An 18,848-nucleotide genomic window follows, 5' to 3' on the forward strand; every position below is an offset into this window, starting at 1 on the left:
ATTGAAGTCACTTCAAATGTGATGTGGTCCCTAAAAAAATGGTTTTGTAAATTTTGATGTAAAAATGAGAAATCGCTGATAAACTTTGAACCCCTCTAACTTCCTAACAAAAAAAAAAAATTTTGTTTCCAAAATTGTGCTGATGTAAAGTAGACAAGTGGGAAATGTTATTTATTAACTATTTTGTGTCACAGAAATCTCTGGTTTAACGGTATAAAAATTCAAAAGTTGAAAATTGCTAAATTTTTAAAATTTTTGCCAATATTCAATTTTTTTCATAAATAAACGCAAAAAATATTGTCCTAAATTTGGTACTAACATGAAGTCCAATATGTGACGAAAAAACAATCTCAGAATCACCGGGATCCGTTGAAGCGTTCCAGAGTTATAACCTCATGAAGTGACACTGGTCAGAATTGCAAAATTTGGTCTGGTCATTAAGGTGAAAATTAGCTCCGTCACTAAAGGGTTAAGAATCTCTCTCTCTCTCTCTCTTTATATAATTGCCTTATTCTGTCTGTCTTGCTCCAAAATTCTGTCCTTACCGCGACAAGCGTCTCATTGGCCGCTCGCCTCGGCTCCGCCCCCCCACGGATTGGCCTCTCGCACCGGCCCCCTGCACGCATTGGCAACTCGGCCACGCTCTGCTCCCCTCTCGCATTGCACGCTCGCTCTGGCCCCGCCCCCCGCACGCATTCCCCGAACCGACACGGAACCCCGACTCCCAGGTGAGTGCTGTACCCCCAGGAGCCCACATCAGCTTACGCCGGCAACCCAGCCGACACATACCCTCGCATTGCTGGGGTTGCCGGCGTACGCTGGTAACCATGGTACACATCGAGTAATATTGTGTAGCATGGTTACCAGCGTACACCGGCTCCCAGGTGAGCGCATCAAGGTCCTGCAGCGGCGGAACACACACACACACACACACACACGCACACACCTCAGATCGCATCCACGTCCTGCAGCGGCGGAACACACACACACACACATCAGATCGCATCCACACACTCACAACTTCCAGTGATATCGCTTGCTTCTCGGCGGCGATACCGTGTGTGCAGTGACATTCCAGGACCTGCCAGAAGATCACATGGCCAGAAGCATGTGGTATCTCCAGATGTTGTGAGTGTGAGCGCGTATGTGCAATATCGTCAATGTGTGTGTGCGAGTGTATGCGATCGGGTGTGTGCGTGTATGGGGATGGAGCACGATGGGGAGTGCGCAGCATGGGGGGGGGGGGGGAAGGAGCACGATGGGGAGTGCGCAGCATGGGGGGGGGGGGGGAAGGAGCACGATGGGGAGTGCGCAGCATGGGGGGGGGGGGGGAAGGAGCACGATGGGGAGTGCGCAGCATGGGGGGGGGGGGGGAAGGAGCACGATGGGGAGTGCGCAGCATGGGGGATGGAGCACGATGGGGAGTGCGCAGCATGGGGGATGGAGCACGATGGGGAGTGCGCAGCATGGGGGATGGAGCACGATGGGGAGTGCGCAGCATGGGGGATGGAGCACGATGGGGAGTGCGCAGCATGGGGGATGGAGCACGATGGGGAGTGCGCAGCATGGGGGATGGAGCACGATGGGGAGTGCGCAGCATGGGGGATGGAGCACGATGGGAGATGCACACCTCCCCCCAAAACACACACACACACACACACACACACACACACACACACACACACTGGGAACCACAAACACCGCCCTACACAGACACCCACACACACAGACAACGCCGCACACACACACACACACACACACACACACACACAACACCCAACACACAAACACCGCGGCACACACAAATATACGCACATACCGCACAACACACACATTGCACAAAACATACCTCCCACCAAAACACACACACACACCCTACACCAACCGCGCAACACACACACACAACGCTACAGACACAGCACTCCACACACAACGCAACACACAAACACCGCTCTCACCCCCCACCACACCCAGAACATGTACAGCCCCTACACAAACACTTGGTAACTACACACAACAACTAATGTCTGTCTGTCTGTCTGTCTGTCTGTCTGTCTGTCTGTCTGTCTGTCTGTCTGTCTGTCTGTCTGTCTGTCTGTCTGTCTGTCTGTCTGTCTGTCTGTCTGTCTGTCTGTCTGTCTGTCATGCTCCGAAATTGTGTCCTTACGGTGACACAAAGCTGATTGGCCGCTGGGCTCGCCATGGCCCCGCCCCCCACACGGATTGGCCTCTCGCCCCGGCTCTCTGCAGGCCCCGCCCCCCTCACACAATGCACGCTCGCTCTGGCCCAACTGACACGGAGCCCCGATTCCCAGGTGAGTACACACACACACACACACACACACACACACATCAGATCACACTCACTCTCACACACACCTCACACATCACAACATGCTGGGATATCTCTTGCTTCTACACCGGCTCCGTCAGGATCCCAGCAGCGCCACACAACCTTGCGATGCTGGGATCTTCACGGAGGCCGTGAAAGCTGGTAACCATTATACACATCGGGTAACTAAGGTCCCTTAGTTACCCGATGTGTATCATAGTTACCAGTGTACACCGGCTCACACTCACTCATACACACCTCACACACCCATCACATCGCATCCACACATCAAGGTCCTGCAGCGGCGGAAAATACAGACACATAACAGCACACACATAACAGCACACACATAACAGCACACACATAACAGCACACACATAACAGCACACACAAATCAGATCACACAAATCAGATCACACAAATCAGATCACACAAATCAGATCACACAAATCAGATCACACAAATCAGATCACACAAATCAGATCACACAAATCAGATCACACAAATCAGATCACACAAATCAGATCACACAAATCAGATCACACAAATCAGATCACACTCACTCACACACACACACATCACATCGCATCCACATACTCACAACATCCTGGGATATCGCTTGCTTCTCGGCGGCAATACTGTGCTGTTGTGACCTTCCAGGACCTGCCGGAGGATCACATGGCCAGAAGCATGTGATATCCCCGGATGTTGTGAGTATAAGCGCGTATGTGCGATATCGTCAGTGTCTGTGTGTGTGAGTGGATGCGATCGGGTGTGTGTGAGTGGATGCGATCGGGTGTGTGTGAGTGGATGCGATCGGGTGTGTGTGAGTGGATGCGATCGGGTGTGTGTGAGTGGATGCGATCGGGTGTGTGTGAGTGGATGCGATCGGGTGTGTGAGTGTCGGCAGAGGAGCACGGCGTGCTGGAGGAGGCTGGGAGCAGAGAGGCTGATCATGGGGAAGGCTGGGAGGAGAGAGGCTGATGCTGGGGGAGGCTGGGACGAGGGAGGCTGATGCTGGTGGAGGCTGATGCTGGGGGAGACTGGGAGCGGAAGGCTGATGCTGAGGGAGGCTGGGAGAGGGAGGAAGGAGGCTGGAAGGAGAGAGGCTGGAAGGAGAGAGGCTGGAAGGAGAGAGGCTGGAAGGAGAGAGGCTGGAAGGAGAGAGGCTGGAAGGAGAGAGGCTGATGCTGAGGGAGGCTGGGAGGCAGGAGGCTGGGAGGCAGGAGGCTGGGAGGCAGGAGGCTGGGAGGCAGGAGGCTGGGAGGCAGGAGGCTGGGAGGCAGGAGGCTGGGAGGCAGGAGGCTGGGAGGAAGGAGGCTGGGAGGAAGGAGGCTGGGAGGAAGGAGGCTGGGAGGAAGGAGGCTGGGAGGAAGGAGGCTGGGAGGAAGGAGGCTGGGAGGAAGGAGGCTGGGAGGAAGGAGGCTGGGAGGAAGGAGGCTGGGAGGAAGGAGGCTGGGAGGAAGGAGGCTGGGAGGAAGGAGGCTGATCCTGGGGAAGGCTGGGAAGGGGAGGCTGATGCTGAGGGAAGCTGGAAGGAGAGAGGCTGATGCTGGGGGAGGCTGGAAGGAGAGAGGCTGAGGCTGGGAGGAGAGAGGCTGATGCTGGGGAAGGCTGATGCTGAGGGAGGCTGGGAGGGGAAAGCTGATGCTGGGGAAGGCTGGGAGGAGAGAGGCTGATCCTGGGGAAGGCTGGGAGAGGGAGGCTGATGCTGGAGGAGGCTGGAAGGAGAGAGGCTGATGCTGGCGGAGGCTGATGCTGGGGAGGCTGGGAGAGGGAGGCTGATGCTGAGGGAGGCTGGGAGGAGGGAGGCTGGGAGAGGTAGGCTGAGAGAAGAGAGGCTGATGCACACACACACACACACACACACACACACACACACTGGGAACCACAAACAACTGCCCTACACAGACACCCACACACACAGACAACGCTGCACACACACAACACCCAACACACAAACACCGCGGCACACACAAATATACACACATACCGCACAACACACACATTGCACAAAACATACCTCCCCCCAAAACACACCACACACACACACAAACCGCGCAACACACACACAACGCTACAGACACACAGCGCTCCACACATACAACACCGCTCTCACCCCCCGTCACACCCAGAACATGTACAGCGCCCTATCTATCTATCTATCTATCTATATATATATAACAAAAATCATACATGAACTACACAATACGTAAATTCTAGAATACCCGATGCGTAGAATCGGGCCACCTTCTAGTCTATATATATAATTGCCTTAGTCTGTCTGTCATGCTCCAAAATTGTGTCCTTACGGTGACACAAAGCCGATTGGCCGCTGGGCTCGCCATGGCCCCGCCCCCCCACACGGATTGGCCTCTCGCCCCGGCTCTCTGTAGGTCCCGCCCCCCTCATGCAATGCACGCTCGCTCTTGCCCAACTGACACGTAGCTCCGACTCCCAGGTGAGTACACACACACACACACACACACACACACACACACACACACACACACATCAGATCACACACTCACAACATCCTGGGATATCGCTTGCTTCTACACCGGCTCCGTCACGATCCCAGCAGCGCCAGACATAACCTTGCGATGCTGGGATCTTCACGGAGCCCGTGAACGCTGGTAACCATTATACACATCGGGTAACTAAGGTCCCTTGGTTACCCGATGTGTATCATAGTTACCAGTGTACACCGGCTCACACTCACTCTCACACACCTCACACATACATCACATCGCATCCACACACTCACAGCATCCGGCAATATCGCTTGCTTCTCGGCCTCGATACTGTGCTGTTGTGACCTTCCAGGACCTGCCGGAGGATCACATGGCCAGAAGCATGTGGTATCTCCGGATGTTGTGAGTATGAGCGCGTATGTGCAATATCGTCAATGTGTGTGTGCGTGAGTGTATGCGATCGGGTGTGTGTGGGTGTCGGCAGAGGAGCATGGCGTGCTGGAGGAGGCGGGGACAGAGAGGCTGATGCTGCGGGGACAGAGAGGCTGATGCTGCGGGGACAGAGAGGCTGATGCTGCGGGGACAGAGAGGCTGATGCTGCGGGGACAGAGAGGCTGATGCTGCGGGGACAGAGAGGCTGATGCTGCGGGGACAGAGAGGCTGATGCTGCGGGGACAGAGAGGCTGATGCTGCGGGGACAGAGAGGCTGATGCTGCGGGGACAGAGAGGCTGATGCTGGCGCAGCATGGCGGATGGAGCACGATGGGGAGTGCGCAGCATGGCGGATGGAGCACGATGGGGAGTGCGCAGCATGGCGGATGGAGCACGATGGGGAGTGCGCAGCATGGCGGATGGAGCACGATGGGGAGTGCGCAGCATGGCGGATGGAGCACGATGGGGAGTGCGCAGCATGGCGGATGGAGCACGATGGGGAGTGCGCAGCATGGCGGATGGAGCACGATGGGGAGTGCGCAGCATGGCGGATGGAGCACGATGGGAAGTGCGCAGCATGGCGGATGGAGCACGATGGGGAGTGCGCAGCATGGCGGATGGAGCACGATGGGGAGTGCGCAGCATGGCGGATGGAGCACGATGGGGAGTGCGCAGCATGGCGGATGGAGCACGATGGGGAGTGCGCAGCATGGCGGATGGAGCACGATGGGGAGTGCGCAGCATGGGGGATGGAGCACGATGGGGAGTGCGCAGCATGGGGGATGGAGCACGATGGGGAGTGCGCAGCATGGGGGATGGAGCACGATGGGGAGTGCGCAGCATGGGGGATGGAGCACGATGGGGAGTGCGCAGCATGGGGGATGGAGCACGATGGGGAGTGCGCAGCATGGGGGATGGAGCACGATGGGGAGTGCGCAGCATGGGGGATGGAGCACGATGGGGAGTGCGCAGCATGGGGGATGGAGCACGATGGGGAGTGCGCAGCATGGGGGATGGAGCACGATGGGGAGTGCGCAGCATGGGGGATGGAGCACGATGGGGAGTGCGCAGCATGGGGGATGGAGCACGATGGGGAGTGCGCAGCATGGGGTATGGAGCACGATGGGGAGTGCGCAGCATGGGGTATGGAGCACGATGGGGAGTGCGCAGCATGGGGTATGGAGCACGATGGGGAGTGCGCAGCATGGGGGATGGAGCACGATGGGGAGTGCGCAGCATAGGGGATGGAGCACGATGGGGAGTGCGCAGCATGGGGGATGGAGCACGATGGGGAGTGCGCAGCATGGGGGATGGAGCACGATGGGGAGTGCGTAGCATGGGGGATGGAGCACGATGGGGAGTGCCCTGCATGGGGGATGGAGCACGATGGGGAGTGCCCTGCATGGGGGATGGAGCACGATGGGGAGTGCCCTGCATGGGGGATGGAGCACGATGGGAAGTGCACACCTCCCCCCCAACACACACACACACGCGCGCGCGCGCACTGCACAACACACCACACACACACTGGGAACCACAAACAACTGCCCTACACAGACACCCACACAGACAATGCAGCACACACAAATATACGCACATACCGCACAACACACATTGCACAAAACATACCTCCCACCAAAACACCACACACAAACTGCGCAACACACACACACACAATGCTACAGACACACAGCGCTCCACAAACAACGCTACACACAAACAACACCGCTCTCACCCCCCGCCACACCCAGAACATGTACAGCGCCCTACACAAACACGTTAACTACACACAACAACATATATATATATATATATATATAACAAAAATCATACATTAACTACACAATACGTAAATTCTAGAATACCCGATGCGTAGAATCGGGCCACCTTCTAGTATATATATAATTGCCTTATTCTGTCTGTCTGTCTTGCTCCAAAATTGTGTCACCGTGACAGTGTCGTTACAGTGACAACTGTCGGATTGGCCGCAGGTTCCCCCCCCCCACGGATTGGCCACTCGCCTCGGCCTGGCCACGCCCCCCGCATGGATTGGCCGCTCGCCCCGGCCCTCCGCACGCATCGCCCGCTCCAGCGTACACCGGCTGCCGGTACACATGTGCAGGGAGCCGGCATACGCTGACGCCTCGCCCGCTCAGCCCCGCCCCCGGCACACGTTGCCACGCTCGGACCCGCCCCCGACGGCCCCAGCATGGGGGATGGAGCACGATGGGGGGTGCGCAGCATGGGAGATGGAGCACGATGGGGGGGGTGCGCAGCATGGAGGATGGAGCACGATGGGGGGTGTGCAGCATGGGGGATGGAGCACGATGGGGGTGTGCAGCATGGGGGATGGAGCACGATGAGGGGTGCACACCTACCCCCAAAACACACCCACACACACCGCCACATGCGCACCGCACAACACACCACACACACACTGGGAACCACAAACACCGCCCTACACAGACACCCACACACACAGACACACAAATATATGCACATACCGCGCAACACACATTGCACAAAACATACCTCCCCCCAAAACACACACAGCGCTCCACACACACACACACACACACAACGCAACACCCAAACACCACCTACCTCTCTCTAAAAAAAAAAATATATATATATATATATATATACATACACACACACACAGTACATAACAAAAATCATACATTAACTACACAATACGTAAATTCTAGAATACCCGATGCGTTAAAATCGGGCTACCTTCTAGTTTATAGTATATTTATGCAACCAGTTTAGTTGTTGTCCGAGTAATTGACAACCCCTATAATGTGATACAAATGTTCATCTTCTCAGGCATTTGCTAAAACTGCTGTGGGTGCAGAATGTGCCGGACTGTATATATACAACCACTTGTTTCATTAGTACTAAAGGAAATTAAATACGTTTGTTTGGGAACCGCAGGCCTCGTCTGACCTAAAACGTAGGGCGTTATCAATTTCATGCTTCAATTTGCCTCTGGAAACACATTTTATGAAAATGAACCTGCCTCTTATGAGATTGCTGCACTTGGAGCCTTAAAGGGAACCTGTCATCAGAAATTTCGCCCAAAAGCTAAAAGATTCCCCCTCTGCAGCTCCTGGGCTGCATTCTAGGAAGGTCCCTGTTATTATTGTGCCCCATGTGAGACCAAAATAAAGCCTTTATAAAGTTCTACCTTTTTGTATGCAGCTTCTGTAAATCCGACACGGGGGCGGGCTCTCTGCCGTCCGTTATTCTGCCTCCTGGTCCTGTATGCCGCCCCCATCGCTCCTTTCCATATCTGATGCAACGCCCACTGCTCCAGCCATCCCCGCGCATGCCCAGTGCCAGTCTCACAGGACTGAGCACTGTGACTGCTGGTGATGTGTGCGCAGGCAAGTGATTATGGACGGGGCTGTGACTGTTATCAGCAAGTACCCGGCCATAATCTCTTGAGCGCGCAAACCTCTCCAGCGTCACACTGAGCTCAGTGTAGATGCTAGACTGTATGGGCTGCTTCCAGGGATGACGTCCCTTTGTCATGTGATAGTATTTCGAACACGCCCCTATCACATGACAAAGGGACGTCATCCCTGGAAGCAGCCCATACAGTCTAGCATCTACACTGAGCTCAGTGTGACCGCTGGAGAGGTTTCCGCGCTCACGAGATTATGGGCGGGTACTTGCTGATAACAGTCACAGTCCCGCCCATAATCACTTGCCTGCGCACACATCACCAGCAGTCACAGTGCTCAGTCCTGTGAGACTGGCACTGGGCATGCGCGGGGATGGCTGGAGCAGTGGGCGGTGCATCAGATATGGAAAGGAGCGATGGGGGCGGCATACAGGACCAGGAGGCAGAATAACGGACGGCAGAGAGCCCGCCCCCGTGTCGGATTTACAGAAGCTGCATACAAAAAGGTAGAACTTTATAAAGGCTTTATTTTGGTCTCACATGGGGCACAATAATAACAGGGACCTTCCTAGAATGCAGCCCAGGAGCTGCAGAGGGGGAATCTTTTAGCTTTTGGGCGAAATTTCTGATGACAGGTTCCCTTTAACACAAGCAGCTGTCAGTGAGGAAATGATCACTACAAGCTGCTCAATGGCACTGTCCTGAAGACTATACACTTCAAAAGACGGACCCAGAATCATCCAGGTGCAGCTCTAGAAGATCCCGGCCACTCCAGCCACACGGCAGATGAATGGCACGTGAAAGCGGTAATTACCAGTATATGCTGCGCAGGGCGCCTGCACAGGACGGTTACAGCACAGTGTGGCATGTTGTGTCATTTCCTGCTGAATGTGTCTTTTCATCACAGACACACTGGAGCTGCAGACGTTATATTGGAGATCTTCTGTCAATGTCAACAACACTAATTATATGGATGTAGCCCGCACAGCAGCTGGTTAAGGAGGAGAGAAGAGGCAGCAGGAAACAGGACCTCAGCGCGTCACCGGGAGGAAAAAAAATCAACTCATCAAATCTAGATTAAGGGGTGTTACAGGAAAAGTGACGCGAGCATAACGAAAAGGAAATAAGGGCATCAGCCATGCCAGTAGAGTTCTCAATAGTATATACACAAAGGGAGGAAGATTTTATGTTTTCTGCACCTTTGAAGTTTTTATTGCTTCAATGCATTAAAAATAAACAAACGCCACAAGCTTTGAGTCGCTGTAGCATCCAGGGATATGGGGTACTCTGTTACGGGCAGTGTACGTCTTGGGAATGTCACTATGGTGGCCGTTACCCGGTTCTGTGACCTGGGCCCTTTTTGTAATGGGGATATTTACAGGGAATTTGTGAATAAAGTTATTTGTGATGCCACTTGCGGTGTTGCAGCTAAGTGTAGGGAGCTGCCGCTTCAGATTGTCTCTACTGGGGCTGGTGGTATTAGCAGATAGTATGGTAGTCCCTCCGCAAGTAGGGTATTGCCCCAGGGGGGTGTATGGTGCGGTGGAAGAAGGAGTCCAGATAGGTATTCAGTGCAACTGGTGTACTCACTTTTCGGGTGTTAACTGGTTGCCCGAGGCCAGCTGGTTTCGCCTCCAGGTCCCCTTAGTCCCAGTGCCAGTCTGGTTTCTCTGGTACCTTCTTCCCCTGCACCTGTCTCTGGTAAGTGGGTCCCTGTGGTATAGAACACGGGGGGTCCCCGTTCTGTGGTTTGTCCACCTGACAGTAGCGTGAACCCTGTGGGGGTTGCAGTCTCTGGTCCTGTCTCCGATTCTCCCTTTGTTATTGAGTCTTTGGATTCTTTAGGGTTAGCAAGGTCCTTAATGGTTCCTTTTGCTGTGCAGGAGTTAAAAGGTCGGCTTGAAGCTCTTTCCTGTCCTAGGGTCCTGAACCACGTCAGTGCATAGTTCCAGGAGTACTCCACCGGCAACCAATTCTCCTGGGTACCAGGTCACCCTTAACCCGAGTCAGGGTGTCACTTCTCTTCTACCTCTACACTCCTGCTGTCTGACACTTTCAACAGTCACCGCCGTTCTGACTACTGTCTTCCTGACTACTCTCCACTGTCTGCCCCTCCCACCTTGTAAACTAGTGCACTGGAGTGGCTCCACCTCTAGGCGGCCATCCATGGTCCCACCCTAGCAAAGTACCAGTGTATGGGGGAATGTTGGGAAAAACTGGGATTACCTGGGTTTTTGTCGGTACCTGTGTAGGGGGTGAGCATACCCCTACAAAAGGAGATAGTACCGGATATGTTATTAATAAAAATGTTTTATTTGTATATGCATGTATATTGTGTTAGGGCACCCCTAGTGGCCGGGTGGGACGGCTGTTGCCACCGGGGAGGAGGAGCCGGCTGTAGTATGGGGGAAGGTGTGTGTGTGGGAGGTTGTTGAATCCGGGACGTGAGAGAGTGAAGATCAAGGGGCAGAGTGTGGGGCTGAATCAAGAGGGGACGCCGGAGAGAACGGGAGAGTGTACGGATCCTCGGAGAGTGAAGCTACCGGTGTGGGTCCGGTGTGTGTGTAACTGTCAGTGGGAGCCCGGTGAAGCGGAGTAATCAGGGCACAGCCCCACAGGAGGATTCGTTAGGGCAGGTTGTCCCCCAGCCCAGGAAGTGTTATCTTGTCTGCAACCGCCGGATTGAGACTACATGTGTCCAGTGTGTCAATAAATATGTCTTTAGCTTGCATCACATCTGGCCTGAAGACTGTTTGTACCGCTGCCGGCGACGACACCAACACACTCTGCCCCACCAAGCCAGTTCCCGACCTTGAAGTAGTGATGGAGCCAGGGGTAAGCCTTGAAGCAACAAAGGCCACGACTACAAGGCCGGAGGCGCCCCTGGCACCTCACTACATGTGGCGTAGTCGGCAGGATCCGGATTGTATGCAAGGGGTCCCGACCCAAGAAGACGGAGACCAAGTGGTGCCTAGGGCACAGGATCCGGATTATTGGAGAAGGGTCCCGATCCCTTGGTGGGAAGAAGAAGTAGTGCCTGAGGCGTTGGACCGGGCACAAGATGGCGGCAAGATGGCCGTCGTCTTCAAGGACACAAAGCGCACGAAGAATTGGCGCCAAAAGAAGAGCCTGGGGCTGGTCGGTGAAGAAAAAGAAGTACGGAGTACTCCGCCCAAAGAGGGGAGGCGCTGGCCCCAGGATGCTGAGAAAAACATGTGAAGTGGGCGGTGTTCCAGGAAGAAAGAAGAACCGCCGCGGAGGGGTCGATCTGATGTGGGAGACTGGGGGTGGAGTATACCCAAGAGCGGGAAAAGTAGGCCCGCCTCCACTTCCTCCAGCATCTCCACTGACCCCGCCACCATTACCAGAGACGCTGACTACAAGAAAGATGGAGACCGCAGGAAAGCAGCAAGATGTGGTGGCCGCGCTGGCAGCAACTAACCTGGGCCGAGGACGCCCTAAGCAGACTGCGGCTGCAGCTGTGGAAGGACTTCCTCTCAACCTACCGGCTGTACCCGGAGGACCGGAGCGGCCCACGAAAGTCACCTGGGTTACGACCTGGGACGCCGCGACCGGAGAGACCACGACCGAGGTCCGCGCGACTTACACCGCACAGCTGCCGTCGGGAAACCGGCTTCTGGGAACCCCATACCCGTGCCCGGAGATACCCCCGCCAGTCGCGGTGGGATCTTCAACCCACGTACCAGTTCCGGCCCCGGAAGAACCATACGCCCGGGAGCTAGAGAAGGACGAGTGGGGTTTCTTTTGAGACCCAGTACAGCCATCGTCCCAGACCAGGCGGAAGTCTCCATCACCAGAACCCGACCCGGTACAGGAGAGACTACTGGCCGAGACCGTCGCCCGGGAAATGATGGCCGGTCCCCGGAGTGAGGAATTCGAACGCCAGTGTACCGTAGAGACGGTGGTGAAGTTTAACCAGAAAGAAGGTTACGGTTTCATCGAGGATGAAGAGACCGGCGATCACTACTTCTACAATCGGGTGAACCTTAACACCGAGGGCCTACCACAGCGCCTCCACACGTTATACCCGGGAGAGAAGGTGTGGTTCATGAGAGAGGTGGGGTGCCGAGGCCTCTTTGCGGTCGGAGTGACCCGGATGCCCACTACCCAAGAGGCTGCCCAATGGCAGCAAGAAATCGAGTGGGAGGAATGTCAATACCGGCGTGCACAGCAAAGACCGGTACTAGCGGAGATCTCCCACCCGAGAAGCACACTGGCCGTGGCCCCGGAAGTCATGCCCGGACCGAGCGTAGACCCCGAGAAGGGGACCCCGGCGGTGCTGGCCATACAACAGAGCCTGGTGACTCACCCGGTAATCGTCATGGGCAGTCCCCAGCCGACCCGTGCAGCGACCCCGTCACCCCCGTCGGGAGTTGAGAAGACAAGACCGGAGACTGAGACACCGGAGTCGACCGTCAATTATGAGCCCTTCCGGAGGCTGCGCCGGTTGCCTGGACAGTCTTTGTCGGACTACGTGAAGGCTCAACGGGCTGAATGGCAACGTGCCTATCACCAAGAGTGAACTGTCAAGACCGGAAGAAGTGGACCGGTTTATGTTAAATACCGGCGTTGTTCAGAGCCGGAGAAGTTCTGTTGTTGCAATTTGTTTAAGCTGCTGAGCCCGGAGGGAGCCTGACGCTGGACTGAGCCAGGGGTTCCTCCGTGTGGTTAAAGGAAACCTTGCTCTTTTGTGTTCCTGCCGTCTAAGACCGGGAGTGCTGCAAAAGCCTCCGGGCAGAAACTCTACAAAGACCGGGAGAGCTTACTGAAGGCCTCCGGGCACACTACTACTAAGACCGGGAGCTTCCAGGAGGGACTCCGGGCGCCGGACTGGTGCGCCCCTTGCGGGTGCCCTAAGGTGAACATGTTCATAGTTTTAATTGCAATGACTTTTTCCATATAAATGTGTTTTTAGGTTTATGCCTTGCCGGGAGGCTTAGGCTTAAAGAGGGGAGGTATGTAAGGGGTGGGCAGACCCCTTACAAGGAGGTACAGTTTCCCCGGAATGTTAATGTGAGTTAATAAAAATGTTTTATTGTTAAATGCTTTTACTGTTTTAGGGGATCCCCTAGTGGCCGGGTGGGACGGCAGTCACCACAGAAACAGGACAGAGGAAAGGAGGAGTCGGCAGCAGAAAGGGGAGGGAGAAGGAGAGTTGTTAAGAAAAAAAGATAGATCAGAGGGAGTTGAGTCCGGGACGGGAGAGAAGAAGCAGAGCAGGGGCAGAGTGTGGGAGCTGGATAAAAGGGAAGCCGGAGAGAAAAGGAGCGGGCGGAACCTCAAAGTGCGAAGCAGTAGCGGTGTGGGTCCGGTCTGTGGGTAGCCGTAGTGGGAGCCAGGTGAAGAAGATTAGCCGGGCACATCCCCACTGGAGGAGACGCAAGGACAGGTTTTCCCCCAGCTAAAGGAAGTGTGAAGTCATCTGTAACTGCTGGTTGTGTGAAGAACTGTGTAATAAAGAATGTCTTTTGGTTGCACCGAATCATGCCTGGAAAGTGTTTGTACGTCGGACGACATCTGCACCACCACACTCTGCCCCACCAAGTCATCTCCTGTCCCAAAAGTGACGGCGGCACCAGGGGTAAGCCTAACAAAAGGGGCCACGACTACAATGCCCGAGGCACCCCTGGCACCCCGTTACACCGGCACTGGGGTTCTGGGTCCCTAAGTGGGTAGGCCCTGCATCCCGGTGGGGATGCAGAACCTTTTAGCACCCTGATGGTCTCAGGGGCGCTACATAGCCACATTGTACCATTTTATGGCCACAGCTCCTGTGCAGACTTGCATTTCTCCATGGCTACAGACAGAAACTTGAAGCCAAACTCTTCCATCTAAACCAGACCGTACACATATACATTAAACAAGGAGACTACGTGTATGGTCATGGAGTTGCACGTGAGCTGTGCACACAAAACGGGGGAGAGTTTTTAAGCACGACTGTTAACCAAGCTGCTTCATTTTTCATTTTAAAAATATTAAATCAGGTGCAATTAGAACTAGATTTCATACAATGTACTTGATGCCATTTTGTAAAGAAATCTATCACCATGAAAAACATCTACTACAGTACAGAGTCAGGGGCTGGACAGCGGCCATAAATGACAGGCGATTAGACAGAGCGACCTGGCATGCGGTAGAATTAGTAATGGATAGTCCTGTGCTCATAGTCACTTGTGCTCGGCAGCACCTATTCTGCTGCCACAGGACCACGAGCTGCTGATCATTATATATTTAAGACAATTAAAAGATCATTTCAACCGAAGAACAAGGTGATTGCAGTGTATATAGGCTGCCACAATTATCGGTCATGATCATTGCTAGGAACGCCTGTTCCCGATAATTCTGCAGTGTAGATAGACCTTTTGTAAAAGGCCCCACACACAATAGATGGCTGTGCACTGAACAATGGTGTAGCTGACAGTAATCCTTCTCCTCCGTACACAGGAGTGCTTACTGAAGGAGAAAGTTCCTGTGTTCTCTGAAGAGAAGTGCTGCCGATATCTAGGGGGCTTATCCCAGAGCAAAAGGATCAGGAGCTCAAACCTGTACAGGGGAGATCCTTATATATTATATTACCTGACGGGAACAATCTGGAGGTTCCCCCACACACAGATAGTCTGCCAAGCTCGACTTTAGTGGAGGGTAGGCCCGGCACTAGTCTCATGTGTTTAGGGGCCTTTTCTTATCTCTGTAGGCTCGATGTGGGGGATGACGCAGAGATCAAACAGCCGGGCTGAGTGCTAATGAAGCAAATACAGCCCCAATACACATTAGATGAATGGCAGCTGATATGGAGGGCTTCTGCTTACAGTATAATATGTATGGGAATCCCAGACAACTATGCTTCGTCGTGGAGGAGCCCTGTAACGTTAACGTCAGCGTGCTCCACCCTAGAGGAACCATGTGAGCCCCCCTAGAGGAACCATGTAACGTCAGCGTGAGCCACCCTAGAGGAACCATGTGAGCCCCCTAGAGGAACCATGTAACGCCAGCGTGAGCCCCCCTAGAGGAACCATGTAACGCCAGCGTGAGCCACCCTAGAAGAACCATGTAACGCCAGCGTGAGCCACCCTAGAAGAACCATGTAACGCCAGCGTGAGCCACCCTAGAAGAACCATGTAACGCCAGCGTGAGCCACCCTAGAAGAACCATGTAACGCCAGCGTGAGCCACCCTAGAAGAACCATGTAACGCCAGCGTGAGCCACCCTAGAAGAACCATGTAACGCCAGCGTGAGTCACCCTAGAAGAACCATGTAACGCCAGCGTGAGCCACCCTAGAAGAACCATGTAACGCCAGCGTGAGCCACCCTAGAAGAACCATGTAACGCCAGCGTGAGCCACCCTAGAAGAACCATGTAACGCCAGCGTGAGCCACCCTAGAGGAGCCATGTAACGCCAGCGTGAGCCACCCTAGAAGAACCATGTAACGCCAGCGTGAGCCACCCTAGAAGAACCATGTAACGCCAGCGTGAGCCACCCTAGAGGAGCCATGTAACGCCAGCGTGAGCCACCCTAGAGGAGCCATGTAACGCCAGCGTGAGCCACCCTAGAGGAGCCATGTAACGCCAGCGTGAGCCACCCTAGAGGAGCCATGTAACGCCAGCGTGAGCCACCCTAGAGGAGCCATGTAACGCCAGCGTGAGCCACCCTAGAGGAGCCATGTAACGCCAGCGTGAGCCACCCTAGGAGGAGCCATGTAACGCCAGCGTGAGCCACCCTAGAGGAGCCATGTAACGCCAGCGTGAGCCACCCTAGAGGAGCCATGTAACGCCAGCGTGAGCCACCCTAGAGGAGCCATGTAACGCCAGCGTGAGCCACCCTAGAGGAGCCATGTAACGCCAGCGTGAGCCACCCTAGAGGAACCATGTAACGCCAGCGTGAGCCACCCTAGAGGAACCATGTAACATCAGCGTGAGCCACCCTAGAGGAACCATGTAACATCAGCGTGAGCCACCCTAGAGGAACCATGTAACATCAGCGTGAGCCACCCTAGAGGAACCATGTAACATCAGCGTGAGCCACCCTAGAGGAACCATGTAACATCAGCGTGAGCCACCCTAGAGGAACCATGTAACATCAGCGTGAGCCACCCTAGAGGAACCATGTAACATCAGCGTGAGCCACCCTAGAGGAACCATGTAACATCAGCGTGAGCCACCCTAGAGGAACCATGTAACATCAGCGTGAGCCACCATAGAGGAACCATGTAACGTCAGTATGATCACCACTCTGGACTGACGGATGACCACAGTTTTACTAGAACAAATTGGATAGAACATTATCTAAAATTAGCCGTCAGTCACTGCCAGCAGTGGAGCACAGCCGTCACACAAGCCGCCCTCCCGGCCAAGAAGTTATAGAGTCAAATGCACGGGAGGTAGCACCTGTGTCCTGGGCAGCGCTGCGCCCGTCCCTAGCCGTCAGGCTGACACCACCGCTGCGCCCGTCCCTGCACTCACCGGCCGCCGTCTTCTCGTAGTAGTGCCTCCGGCTTCCGCCTGTTTCCCGCTCAGATCTGACTGAATGGAAAGTCGTCTCCGCGCCTGAAGCCTATATGATGTCAGGGTCAGGTGATCAGTTGTGGGCGGGGTCGTCGCCGGCCCAGTCTGCGGCTGATGTGGAGGAAACTTTCTCGGTCTTTGTTGCGTTTTTCACGCTATTTTCTTAAAGTGCACGGGGTTCTATTTGCAACTAAAATAAGGGCCCTGGAAATCACATGAAGCAGATATACTGCTCAGTGACAGCGGCGTACCCGGAGATAACAGTCAGTGCGGATTACACGCGGCACAGAGCGGCAGGGGCAGGGCTCAAGTGAATTTTGGCGTGGAAGGGAAGGTGGATAGAGGTTTGAAAAGTTTTTGTTGCAGTAAGGCTGCTTTCACACATCCGGTTTTTGCTGAGCGGCACAATACGGTGCTCTGCAGAAAAAATGAAACCTTTTTTTTTTTGCCTTCCGGTTGCGTTTTTTCCGCATAGACTTGCATTAGCGCCGTATTGTGCCGCATAGCCTTGCGTTGCATCCGGTTTTTGTCGGATGCGGCATATTTAGCCCATGCGACGGCCACATGGAACGTTTCCTGGCACGTTTTTTTGTGCGGTGAAAAAAAACGCATTGCGCCGCCGGATGCGGTTTTTTGCACTGCGCATGCTCAGAATCAAGCCGCATCCGTCAAAAAACGGACGGGCCGCATGGAAAAACTTATGCAACGGATCCGTTTTTTTCGCCGCATCCGTTGCATAGGTTTTTGAGCCGGATTGAGCCGCACTGCAAAAAACGGATGTGTGAAAGCAGCCTAAGAGCAAAAAGTCTCAAAATCCTCCATAAAAATTTGTGTTTCTGCTCCAAAAACTTAGAAAATTAATTCCAGTCCCAGTGTAAAGCGCTCGGAAAAGTCACAACAGTTCTGGGCAACTTTTCTTATAACGAAGTTTTCCAAGCTTGTTTGTACGAGCTCGGCCAAAATGGAGAGAGGGGGCGCAAGGAGGAGTGTGAGGTGTAGGCCGTGACAGGCGATGGCCTGACCATCTGTGGAGTAAGCTGTACGCACGCAGCAAATTTATTAACAAGCGTTCACCTCATAATAAACTAGAGCCCCTGAACCCAGTGCACCCTCATCCAGACCCAAGAAATGCGCCAGTGTGCACATAGCCTAAGGAAACGTTCATACAGAGGATTTTAAAGCAGTTTCTGTTCCGAAATCCTCATGAAAATAAAACTTCAAATACACTTTTAAATCAGCTTCCAAGTCATTACAATAAGAAAAAAAAAAAAATGACAACACAGCGCTGTGTAAGCCACATGGAAAATAAAGCACCATGCCAATGCTTGATGCATTTCTGCTACGGGGGGAAAGGTTCAGATTTGATTGCTGAATAAACTAAAGAAGAAGAAGGGAAAAAAAAAAAAGGAAAAATGTATATACACTCAGAATTCACTTGCAAAAGCGCCTCATGAAGTTAACATAATGCTGGATGATGTGCTGTACACATATTCCGTCTTAGGCCTCCTTCACACGTCCGTGTCTCCGGTACGTGTTTGGTCCATTTCCTTTCGTGCCGGAGACACAGGCACACATAAACCCATTAAAATCAATGGTCTGCGCTCCTGTGCGTGGTTTGCCACGGACCATGTGTACGTAGACATGTCAGTTTTTCTCCGGCATCACGGGTGGCACACGG

General features: G+C 54.0%; 1 protein-coding gene across 2 annotated transcripts in view; it reads right to left on the reverse strand.

Moving 5' to 3' along the window:
- SLC7A3 (solute carrier family 7 member 3) overlaps positions 1-17,247 on the reverse strand; it is a 127,261-nt gene extending 110,014 nt beyond the window's left edge. Inside the window, exon 1 of one of the 2 annotated variants that reach the window (XM_075324008.1) lies at positions 17,129-17,247. The gene's annotated coding sequence lies outside the window, so the exon portion shown is untranslated. Of the gene's footprint in view, positions 1-8,428; positions 8,670-17,128 lie in introns of those variants that run through there. The other variant, XM_075324009.1, reaches the window with a different exon arrangement.
- Positions 17,248-18,848: the final 1,601 nt, after the last annotated feature.

Source organism: Anomaloglossus baeobatrachus, chromosome 9, assembly GCF_048569485.1.
Source record: "Anomaloglossus baeobatrachus isolate aAnoBae1 chromosome 9, aAnoBae1.hap1, whole genome shotgun sequence".
Lineage (NCBI taxonomy): Eukaryota > Metazoa > Chordata > Amphibia > Anura > Aromobatidae > Anomaloglossus > Anomaloglossus baeobatrachus.